This window comes from Lasioglossum baleicum, unplaced genomic scaffold, assembly GCF_051020765.1.
Source record: "Lasioglossum baleicum unplaced genomic scaffold, iyLasBale1 scaffold0037, whole genome shotgun sequence".
In the NCBI taxonomy this organism is placed as follows: Eukaryota; Metazoa; Arthropoda; class Insecta; order Hymenoptera; family Halictidae; genus Lasioglossum; species Lasioglossum baleicum.
Window position 1 is genome coordinate 35,294 of NW_027469097.1, and position 10,123 is coordinate 45,416.

General features: G+C 28.6%; 2 pseudogenes; both read right to left on the minus strand.

Annotated features, from left to right (window-relative positions):
* Positions 1-428: 428 nt before the first annotated feature.
* LOC143219517 (cytochrome c oxidase subunit 2-like) lies at positions 429-916 on the minus strand (annotated as a pseudogene).
* A 759-nt stretch (positions 917-1,675) lies between these two features.
* LOC143219518 (cytochrome c oxidase subunit 1 pseudogene) lies at positions 1,676-8,359 on the minus strand (annotated as a pseudogene).
* Between the last annotated feature and the right edge of the window lie 1,764 nt (positions 8,360-10,123).

The following is a 10,123-nucleotide window of genomic DNA, read 5'->3' on the forward strand; positions in this document are numbered from 1 at the left end:
AATAAAATTATACAAAATATAATAGGAAAATAAATAAATATTCAATTAGAAATAAAATTTCTATTATAATTTATTCTAATTATTGGATCAAATATTTCAAATAAATTTATAAAATTAATATTCATTTATCAAAATTATTTTTTTTTTAATTATAATTTAAATCAAATAATATATAATTTAAATTAAATATTAAATATAATAAATTAAAAATTATAAAAATATATAGTTCACATAAAAAAATTGGTCTCATTTGTGGAATTTATTAAAAGTAATTTTTACTATAATTGATTTGAAAGATCAATTCTTTTAAATTTATGATATTTAATGATTTAATTTTTAAAAAAATAATAAAAATATTAATATTAAATTGACAATTTAACGTTATATATAATTTTAACTAATTTTTTAAATAAAATTTTATTTTTAATTCATTTTATAAAATTAGTTAAAGATGTTCTTTCCACAGTAATAGGTATAAATCATAGATTTATACCACAAATTTCAGAACATTGTCCAAAACATAATCCAGGACGTAAACAAAATAAATTAAATTGATTAATTCATCCTGGAATTGCATAAATTTTAACACCTGAAGATGGTACAGTTGAGGAATGAATTACATCAGTTGATGTAAGTAATAAACGTAAAGGTAATTTTATAGGAATAACTATTCGATTATCTGTATCTAATAATCGAAATTGATTTATTGATTCATATATTAATATATAAGAATCAAATTCAATATTATTAAATTCAGAATATTCATAAGATCAATATCACTGATGACCAATTGATTTAATAGAAAGAAAGGATTTAATAATTCATCAATATAATATAAAATTTTTAAAGATGGGAAAGAAATAAATAATAAAATAATTATTGGAATAGTTGTTCAAATTACTTCAACTAAATGATTTTTTAATAATTATAAATTAATAAATTTATTATTTAATATATCAATAATTAAATATAAATTAAAGACAATAATTATTAATATATATATTGTAATAAAATTATGTAAATAATTCCAATTTTCAAAATAAAAGGAATTTGAATTTTGAAAGAAAAATATATTTCATCTTGCTATTTTTAATAATGAAATTAAATTTTATATAATTGAATTTTAAATTCATTGCACTTTTCTGCCATATTAAAATTTTTTAATTATTAAAATTCTACAATCATTAAATGAATGATTTAATGGAGGATAATTTATTATTCATTCTAAAGATGATTGAAAAGATTTATATAATAATAAACGTTTATAATTTTAACTTTCTAAAATTAAAAATAATAAAAAAGTTATTCCATTTAATGAGATAATTGAACCAATTGAAGATAATAAATTTCAACAATAATAAGAATCACGATGATCAGAATAACGTCCAGGTATTCATATTAAACCTAAAAAATGCTGAGGAAAGAATGTTAAATTTACCCCAATAAATATCATTAAAAATTGATAACCAATCATTTATTATTAAATGTTAAACAAGTAATTAAAGGATATCAATGAATAAATCTTGAAATAAGCGAATAAATGTAAAATAATATCAATCGATGAATTACATAATATAATTCCTATTAATCTTCCAATTGTAAATAATAAAATAAAACCTAAAGATCATATAATAGAATTATTTATTTTAAATTTTGAACCATAATAAGTTGCTAATCAACTAAAAACATTAATTCCTGTAGATACAGCAAAAACTATAGTTGCTGAAGTAAAATAAGCACGAGCATCTACATCTAATCCAATAGTAAATATATGATGAGCTCAAACAATAAAACCTAAAAATCCAATTCCTAATATTGCATAAATCATTCCTAAATTACCAAATACTCCTTTTTTACCAATTTCATTTGTAGTAATTTGAGAAATTAATCCAATACCAGGTAAAATTAAAATAAAAACTTCTGTATGACCAAAAAATCATAACAAATGTTGATATAATACAGGATCTCCTCCTCTTATAGGATCAAAAAAAGATGTATTAAAATTACGATCAAATAATAATATTGTAATAGCTCCCGCTCATACAGGTAAAGATAATAATAATAAAATTATTGTAATAAAAGCAGACGAAGGAAATAAAAGTATTTTCTCTAAATCTAATCCATATTTTTTATTAATATAATAGTACATATCAAATTTACAGCCCCTAGAAGTGAAGAAATACCAAATATATGTAAAGAAAAAATTGTAAAATCTACAGAAGGAGTAGAATGAAAAATATAATTATATAAAGGTGGATATACAGTGCAACCAGTTCCAAATATTATATTAAAAATTCTTCCAGTTAATATTAATAATAAAGAAGGAGGTAATAATCAAAATCTAATATTATTTATTCGAGGAAATGATATATCAGGTGATCTTAATAATAAAGAAATTAATCAATTACCAAATCCTTCAATTTAAAAAGGTATAACTATAAAAAAAATTATTAAAATTGCATGACTTGCAATTAAAGAATTACATAATTCATCATTACTTAAAAATATTCGAGGAATTCTTAATTCTACACGAGTTAAAAGCCTTAAGGAACAACCAATTATTCCTGATCATATAATTAATATAAAATAAAGAATGCCAATATCTTTACAATTTGTTGATATTAATCACTTAATTAAAATTTAAATTAAAATTAATTTTTAATTTTGAAAATTAATTGTTTTTAATTTAACTTAACATTTTTATAGTATTAAATTTTTTTAAATATTTATAGTATTAAGAAATTTTAAATTTTTATTAATAAATTTACAATTTTTTTCCTTTATTAGACATAATACTTTTTGTATTTATTAATTTTTAATTATAGTTTATAAATCATTAAACTGCAAATTTAAAATAATATAAATAAAACATATTAATTATTTAATTTTTATAATATATCTATTATAAATGCTATTAAAATATTAAATATTGAAAAAAATAATATTAGAGAATTAAATTTGAAGTTAAAATGAATAAAAAATTTTAAAAAAATTTATACTTATAAATAAAAATTTAATAATATTTATAAAATAATATAAATAAATATTTCTGATTATTCAAATTATAAGTCTTATAAATATATTATATTCAATAATATATATAAAACCTTAATTAATAATCATTTAATAATAAAAAGAAAAATAAATTGGTAATATTGAATAAATTAATAAAATTAATGTAAATGAAATAATTAAATTATTTTTATAATTTAATATAAAATTATTTAAATTACTACTTATAAATTTATATTTATAGAATGTAAATAATAATATATAAATAATTAATATATAAAATAATATTAATAAATAAATATATTTTGTATTAATATGATAAACAATAATTAATATATGATTTAATATTAAAGTTGAACATCTAATTATTTCTTTTGTATTAATTAATTTTGATATATAAATAGATAAATATATAATTCTAAAAATTCCAAATAAAATTATTTTATAATATAATTTTTAAATTAAAAAACAAAAATTTAAAGCAATAAATTTTAGTAAAGTTGAAGATAAACAAATACAATTCCAATTTATTAACTCATAAGATTTAATTATTAAAGAATGAAAAGGAAATAATCCTTATTTTATTACCAATGAAATAAATAAAAAATAATTGAATAAATTTTTCAAATAAATTATTTCAACCAAATTTATAAAATTTATTATAAAAATTACCATTAAAATTCTAGAAAAAATTGATATATAAAAAATCAATAAACTCGATAATTAGTTATTAGAATTTAAATTAATTATTCTAATTCTATTAAATATAACAATTTCAAAAATAAATCGCTTTAAAATAATATTTGATAATAATAAAAAAAATAAATATAAAAATTAAATATACAAAGTTTATAGATTTATATTTTAAAATTAATTTATATATTTTATTTAATATTAAATTACACTATAATTTTTAAAGTCATTTAAAAATTTTTATAACTAATAATAGTAAATAAACTTACATAAATAACTTATGAAATATTCCTTATATCAGTAATATTACTATTGTATATAATTAATAAACCCATAAAACGTTAAAATAAATTATAACTTTCAATATTGATAAATTTGCATTTTCAAATAAATTATTATAGAGTAATTAATAAACCTATAAATATTAATAAACAATATTCATTTAATATTTATAAGTTTTATATCCTAATTTAAATTAAATTAATAAACCAATGAAATATTAAAATATATAATGTTTAATATTTTATAGGATTTGTATCCTTAAATAAATTAAATAATTCATAAACATATAAATATTAATAAACTATATTCATTTAATATTTATAGCTTTTATATCCGTATTAAGTTAATAAACCTATAAAACATTGAAATAAATTATAATACTTATAGGTTTTGTATTCCTAAATAAATTAAATAATTAATAAACGTATTTATATAAAACAATTTTTAATATTTATAGGTTTCGTATACTTAAATAAATTAAATATCTAATAAACTTCATTAAATAAATATTTATTTAATATTCATGGAATTTAAATACATTATTGCAAAATAATTAATAAACCTATAAAGATTGAATAAATCATATTTTAAAATATAATTATTTAATAAACTAATATTATAATTTAATTATAATTATATTCTACTTAACTAAAATAATATACAATTAATTATTTCTACTACTACAATAGTATAAAATTAGTTATTTATAATGAATTAATTTACACAACTCGACTAAAATAGTATAAAATTAATTATTTATAATAAATTAATTTATAACACTCGACTAAAATAATATAAAATTAATTACTTATAATAAATTAATTTATACATCTCGACTAAAATAGTATAAAATTTATTAATTATAATACTAGAATAGTATACAATTAATTATTAAATATATATTTCATATAAAATATTATTTTATAATATATCGATAGATTATGAATCTATAAGGTTAGTAATTAGCTTATTTGTATCTTAAATTTAATAAAATTTGTCAACAGTAGAAAATTTCAATACAACAAATTTTTCATATTATACATGCAAAGAAATTTGCTCACTACAATACTAATCGAAGCTGGTAGTCCGCGTCTGAACCCTCTGAAGATTATTGGCATTAGACACGTAATTTCATGGTATAAATATTAATTAACAAAGTCAAACCGTTGTTGAACGTTCCCTATAGCTACATAGTCAAACTTTTCACCGAAGGCCTTACTTACGGAGAAGCTAACCCGCTGCATTGACATTATGTCTTCGTGTTTAGAGGAGCATATTATTATACACTTTAGACACGGGCACATTAATTTCATGTATGAATCATAAGATTGAGCGTTAAACATATCGAGAAAGTTACCACCTTCCTAGTATGCCGAACGGCTATGCCAATAACTTCACCTATCCTGCGATTCCGAAAGTCAAACGAAGTATTCCGCGTGCAAATTCGTTGAGCAGTAAAGGCAACGGACACCTTATTTCACGGTTTGAATACTAAAGTAGAGCGTCATGCCGTTTAAGAACGTTACCAATTGGTATCAAGTCAAACGTTTACCGGAGGCGATATCTTCCGCTAATCTGACCGGCTTCGTCGAGAGTATAACTTCGTGTTCAGAGAAAGAAATTAGTCTCCATTCCATTGATGGGCAACTTAACTTCATGTATGTATTATAAGATCGAGGACCTAACCGGTTGAGAAACTTGCCACCATCTGTGAAAGTGGAACCGCTACGTCAATAGCTGCACCTATCCTGCGATTCCCAAAGGCAAACCAGGTACTCTGCGTGTAAATCCGCTGATCAGAAATGTCAACACACGTTAATTCATGGTTTGAATATTAAAATTTGGCGTCAAACCGTTTGTGAACGTTGCCAACTGTTATAAACTCAATCGTTCTACCCAATGCCTTGCCGTCCGCGAAACTCACCCGCTTCATCGACAGTATAACTTGGTGTTCAGAGGATCATATTATTATACAATTTAGTGACGACAACTTATATTCATGTACGAATCCGAAGGTCAACGGTCAAACCGTTCCAGAACGATGCCGCCTTCGTTCAGACACGAACCGCTATGTCAATAGTTTCACGCATCCTGCCATTCCGATACTCAAACCAGGTATTCCGGGACTCAAACCGCTGTACACTGTTGGCAATGGACACTTTAGTTCACTGCTTGATTTATAATGTACAGTGTCAACCATTTGTAGAACGTTACATATTGGTGTAATGTCAACAGCATTACCGAAGACATTCCCCTCCCTGAACCTAACCAGTTGAATCGGGAGTATAACAACGTGTTCAGAGGTACGAACTAGTATACGTTTCATTGACGGGTACGTTAACTTCATGTATGAATTAGAAGGTCGATGGTCAAACCGAGCGAGAACGTTGCCACCATTTTAGAGAATTGAACAGCTGCGCCAACAGCTTCGCCTAACCTATGATTCCGAGAAGCATATCTGGTATTCCGAGAGTAAATCTGCAGTTCTGTATGCGCATTAGGGACCCTATATCACGGTATAAATATTAAAGTACAGATCCAAACCGTTACAGAACGTTACTTATTGCTATAGAGCCAAATTTTAACCGAAGGCCGTACCTTCCGTGAACCTATCCCGCTGCAGCCATTGGCTTGCTTAGTCTTCACCGGAACAATTTAGGAGACATTTGGCAGAGGGACAACCTATTTTCAAGTATGAACTGGACGATCGGTGGAAAAACCGAGCCTGAACCTTACTTTCTTCTTCGAGTTTCCAACCGCTAAATTAATAAATACACCTATTCTGTGATACCGAGGCTCTGACCACTTATTCCGGGAGGGAGCAGACAGAGCAGTATTACCAGTGGACACGTTAATTCACGGTACGAATATTAATGTGGAGTGTCAAATCTTTGTCGATCGTTAGCTATTGGTATAGCGTCAAACTTTTTGCCGAAGAACTTATCCTCCGATATCCTAAGCTGCTGTATCGATAGTCTAAATTCGTTTCCAGGGATACAACCTATTATTCCTTTTAGTGGCGGGTACATTCATTTCATGTATGGATATGTAGATCGATAGGCATACTGTTCCAGAACGTAACGACCTTCTGAGAGATTCGCACAGCTAAGTCAATGGCTTCACCTATCTCGAGATTGCGTGATTCGATCCAGCTGTTCCGAGACTGAATCCGCAGTACAGTATTGGCTATAGACACCACAATTTATGCTATGAATATTAATGTCGGGATTCGAACAGTTGGAGAACATAACCAGATGGTATAAAGTCAAAGATTTTACCGGATACTTTACCTTCCAAGAACCTAACTCGCTGTAGCAAGTGCCTTGCTTATTTTCCTCGGAAATAAATTAGCTGACACTTTAGCTGACGGACAATGTAGTATCATGTATCAATATAAATATCCAGGGTGTAACCATACGAGGACGTTACCATCTTCGTCGAGAGTTGAACAGCGAAGTGAATAGTTTCACCTATCCCGTAATTTCGATAGACAAGCTAGGTTTTCCTGGAGTAAATTCGTTGAACAGTACTGGCAATAAACACCTTAATTCACGGTATGAATAGTGTGGTAGAGTGTCAATCAGTCGAGAAACATTACTAATTGTTTTAGAGTCCATCATTTTATTGAATACGTTAGCTCCATAGAAGAGATCCTGCTGTAGCGAGTGTCATGCTTAGTGATCGCGGAAACGAATGAGTAGACATTATAACAGAAGCTTACCTTATTTTCACATATGTATTCCGTTCGAGACCGTTCTCACCTTCTGTGGGAGTGGAACGGCTAAATCAATAGTTTCTGCTGTCCTGAGATTCCGAAAGATAAACCAGGTATTCGAGGAGTATGTCTGCTCAACAGTAATGAAACTGAACACCTTAAATCACGGTTTGATTTTAAAGTAGTTCGTCAAACCGTTTGAGACCGATACTAATTGCTCCAGACACAAACATTTAACCGAAGGCCTTACATTCCGAGGACATGACCTGATGCATCGAGAGTATAACTCCTTGTTCAGATATAGCAATTAGTACTTATTTCAGTGAAAGGCACCTTATCCTTGTCTATTCATTAGAAGATGGAGGGCCAAGCCTTTCGAGAACGTTAGCAGGTCCTGTGAGAGTCGAATGGCCATGTCAGTAGCTTCTTCAGCTATCTTGTGCTTGCGGGAGTCAAACCAGGTATTCCGAGAGTACATCCTCTGAAAAGTATTGTCAATAGACACCTTGATACACGGTATAAGCATTTAGGTACTGCATCAATTCGCCGTAGAACATTATCAATTAAAATAAGGTAATTCTGTTTACTCAAGAACTTACCTTCCGAGAACCCGCCCTGATGTCGCAAGTGACTGACTGGATGCTCACGGAAACACATCAGTAGACAGTTTCAGCAGACGGACACCTTAGTTTCACGTATGAATAGCAAAATCGACAGTCAAACTGTTCGCGAACGTTAGCATCTTTTCTTAGAGTCGATCTGCTAAGTAAATAGCTTCACCTATCTGTGATTCCGGGAGTCAAACCACGTATTCGTGGAGTAAGTCCGCTGACCAGTGTTGGCAATAGACATCTCTATTTACTGTTCGAATATTAATATACAGAGTCCACCCGTTGTGTAACGATATCAATTGGTATAGAGTCAAACATTTCACCGCTGGCCGTACCATCCGAGAACCTCGCCCGTTGCTTCGAAACTATAACTTCGCGTTCAGAGAAACAATGTATGATTTAAGAGATGGAGAGTCAAACCGTTCGAAAGCGATTCTACCTTTTGTGAAAGTTGAATGGCCGATTCAAAAGCTTCACCTATCCTGCTATTCCAATAGGCAAACCAGGCATGACGGGAGTCAATCCGCTACACTGCATTCGTAACGGACGCCTTAACTCGCGGCTTGAATATTAAAGTAGAGCGTGAAACCGTTTGTGAACGTTACCAATTTTGATACATTCAAACGTCTTACCGACGGCGCTAACAATCGCGAACCTCGCCCACTTCATCGAGAGTATAACTTCGTGTTCAGAGGAACAAGTTAGTACACATTCTAGTGACGTAGACCATAATTTCATAATGAGTAAGAACATTAAGAGTCAAACCGTTCCAGATCTTCAGCACTCTCGCTGAGAGTCGAACGGCTAACAAAATAGCATCCGCTATTATCCAGATAATCGGGTAGTAAATCTGCTGAACAATATTGGTAATAGACATCTTAAATGACGGTTTGATATTAAAGTTGTTCGTCAAACCGTTTGAGAGTTATACCTATTCGTATAAAGTCAATCGTTTTACAGACGGCCATACCTTCCGGGATCTCACCCGCTTCATCGAGAGTATAACTTCGTTTTCAGACAAAGATATTTGTATTCATTTCTGTGACGAGCTCCCTATCTTCATGTATAAATTAGCCAATCGGTTGTCAAAACCCTCTTTGAGATTCAGACGGCTAAGTATATTTCTTCACCTATCCTGTGATTCCGAGAGTCAAGTCAGATGATTCGAAAGTATGTCGGCTGAACAGCATTGACAATAAGCACCTTAGTTCACGGTTTGAATATTAAGGCAGACCGTCAAAGCGTTATAGAACGTTACCTATTCATAAAGAGCCAAACCTTTGACCGAAGGTCTTAAATTGTGATAACATAACCTGCAGTATCAAGTGTATGACTTCGTGGCTAGAGAAATTCATTAATACACATTTTAGTGACAGGCACCATATCTTCATGTATGACGTAGAAGGTTGAAGGTCAAACCGTTCAGGAACGTTACCACCTCCTTTGTGCATAGAACGGCTAAGCCAATAGCTTCACCTATCCTGCGATTTCAAGGAGTAAACCAGGAAATCCGGGAGAAAATCCGCAGGACAGGATTGGCCATTGACACCATAATTCGCTGCTCGAAAACCAAAGTGGAGTGTCAGATGGTTGTAGATTGTTACCAATTGGAATAGAGTCCAAATTTCTACCTTGGGCCTTACGTTCAGAGAACATATCTCGCCGTATCGCGTGTATAATTTCGTGTTTCGAGAAGCAAATTACTATTCATTTTAGTGGCAGGCAACTTAATTTCATCTATGAATAGGAATATCGCTAGACAAGCCGTTCGAAAACGTTATAGTCGCACAGCTAATTCAGAAGCTTTACC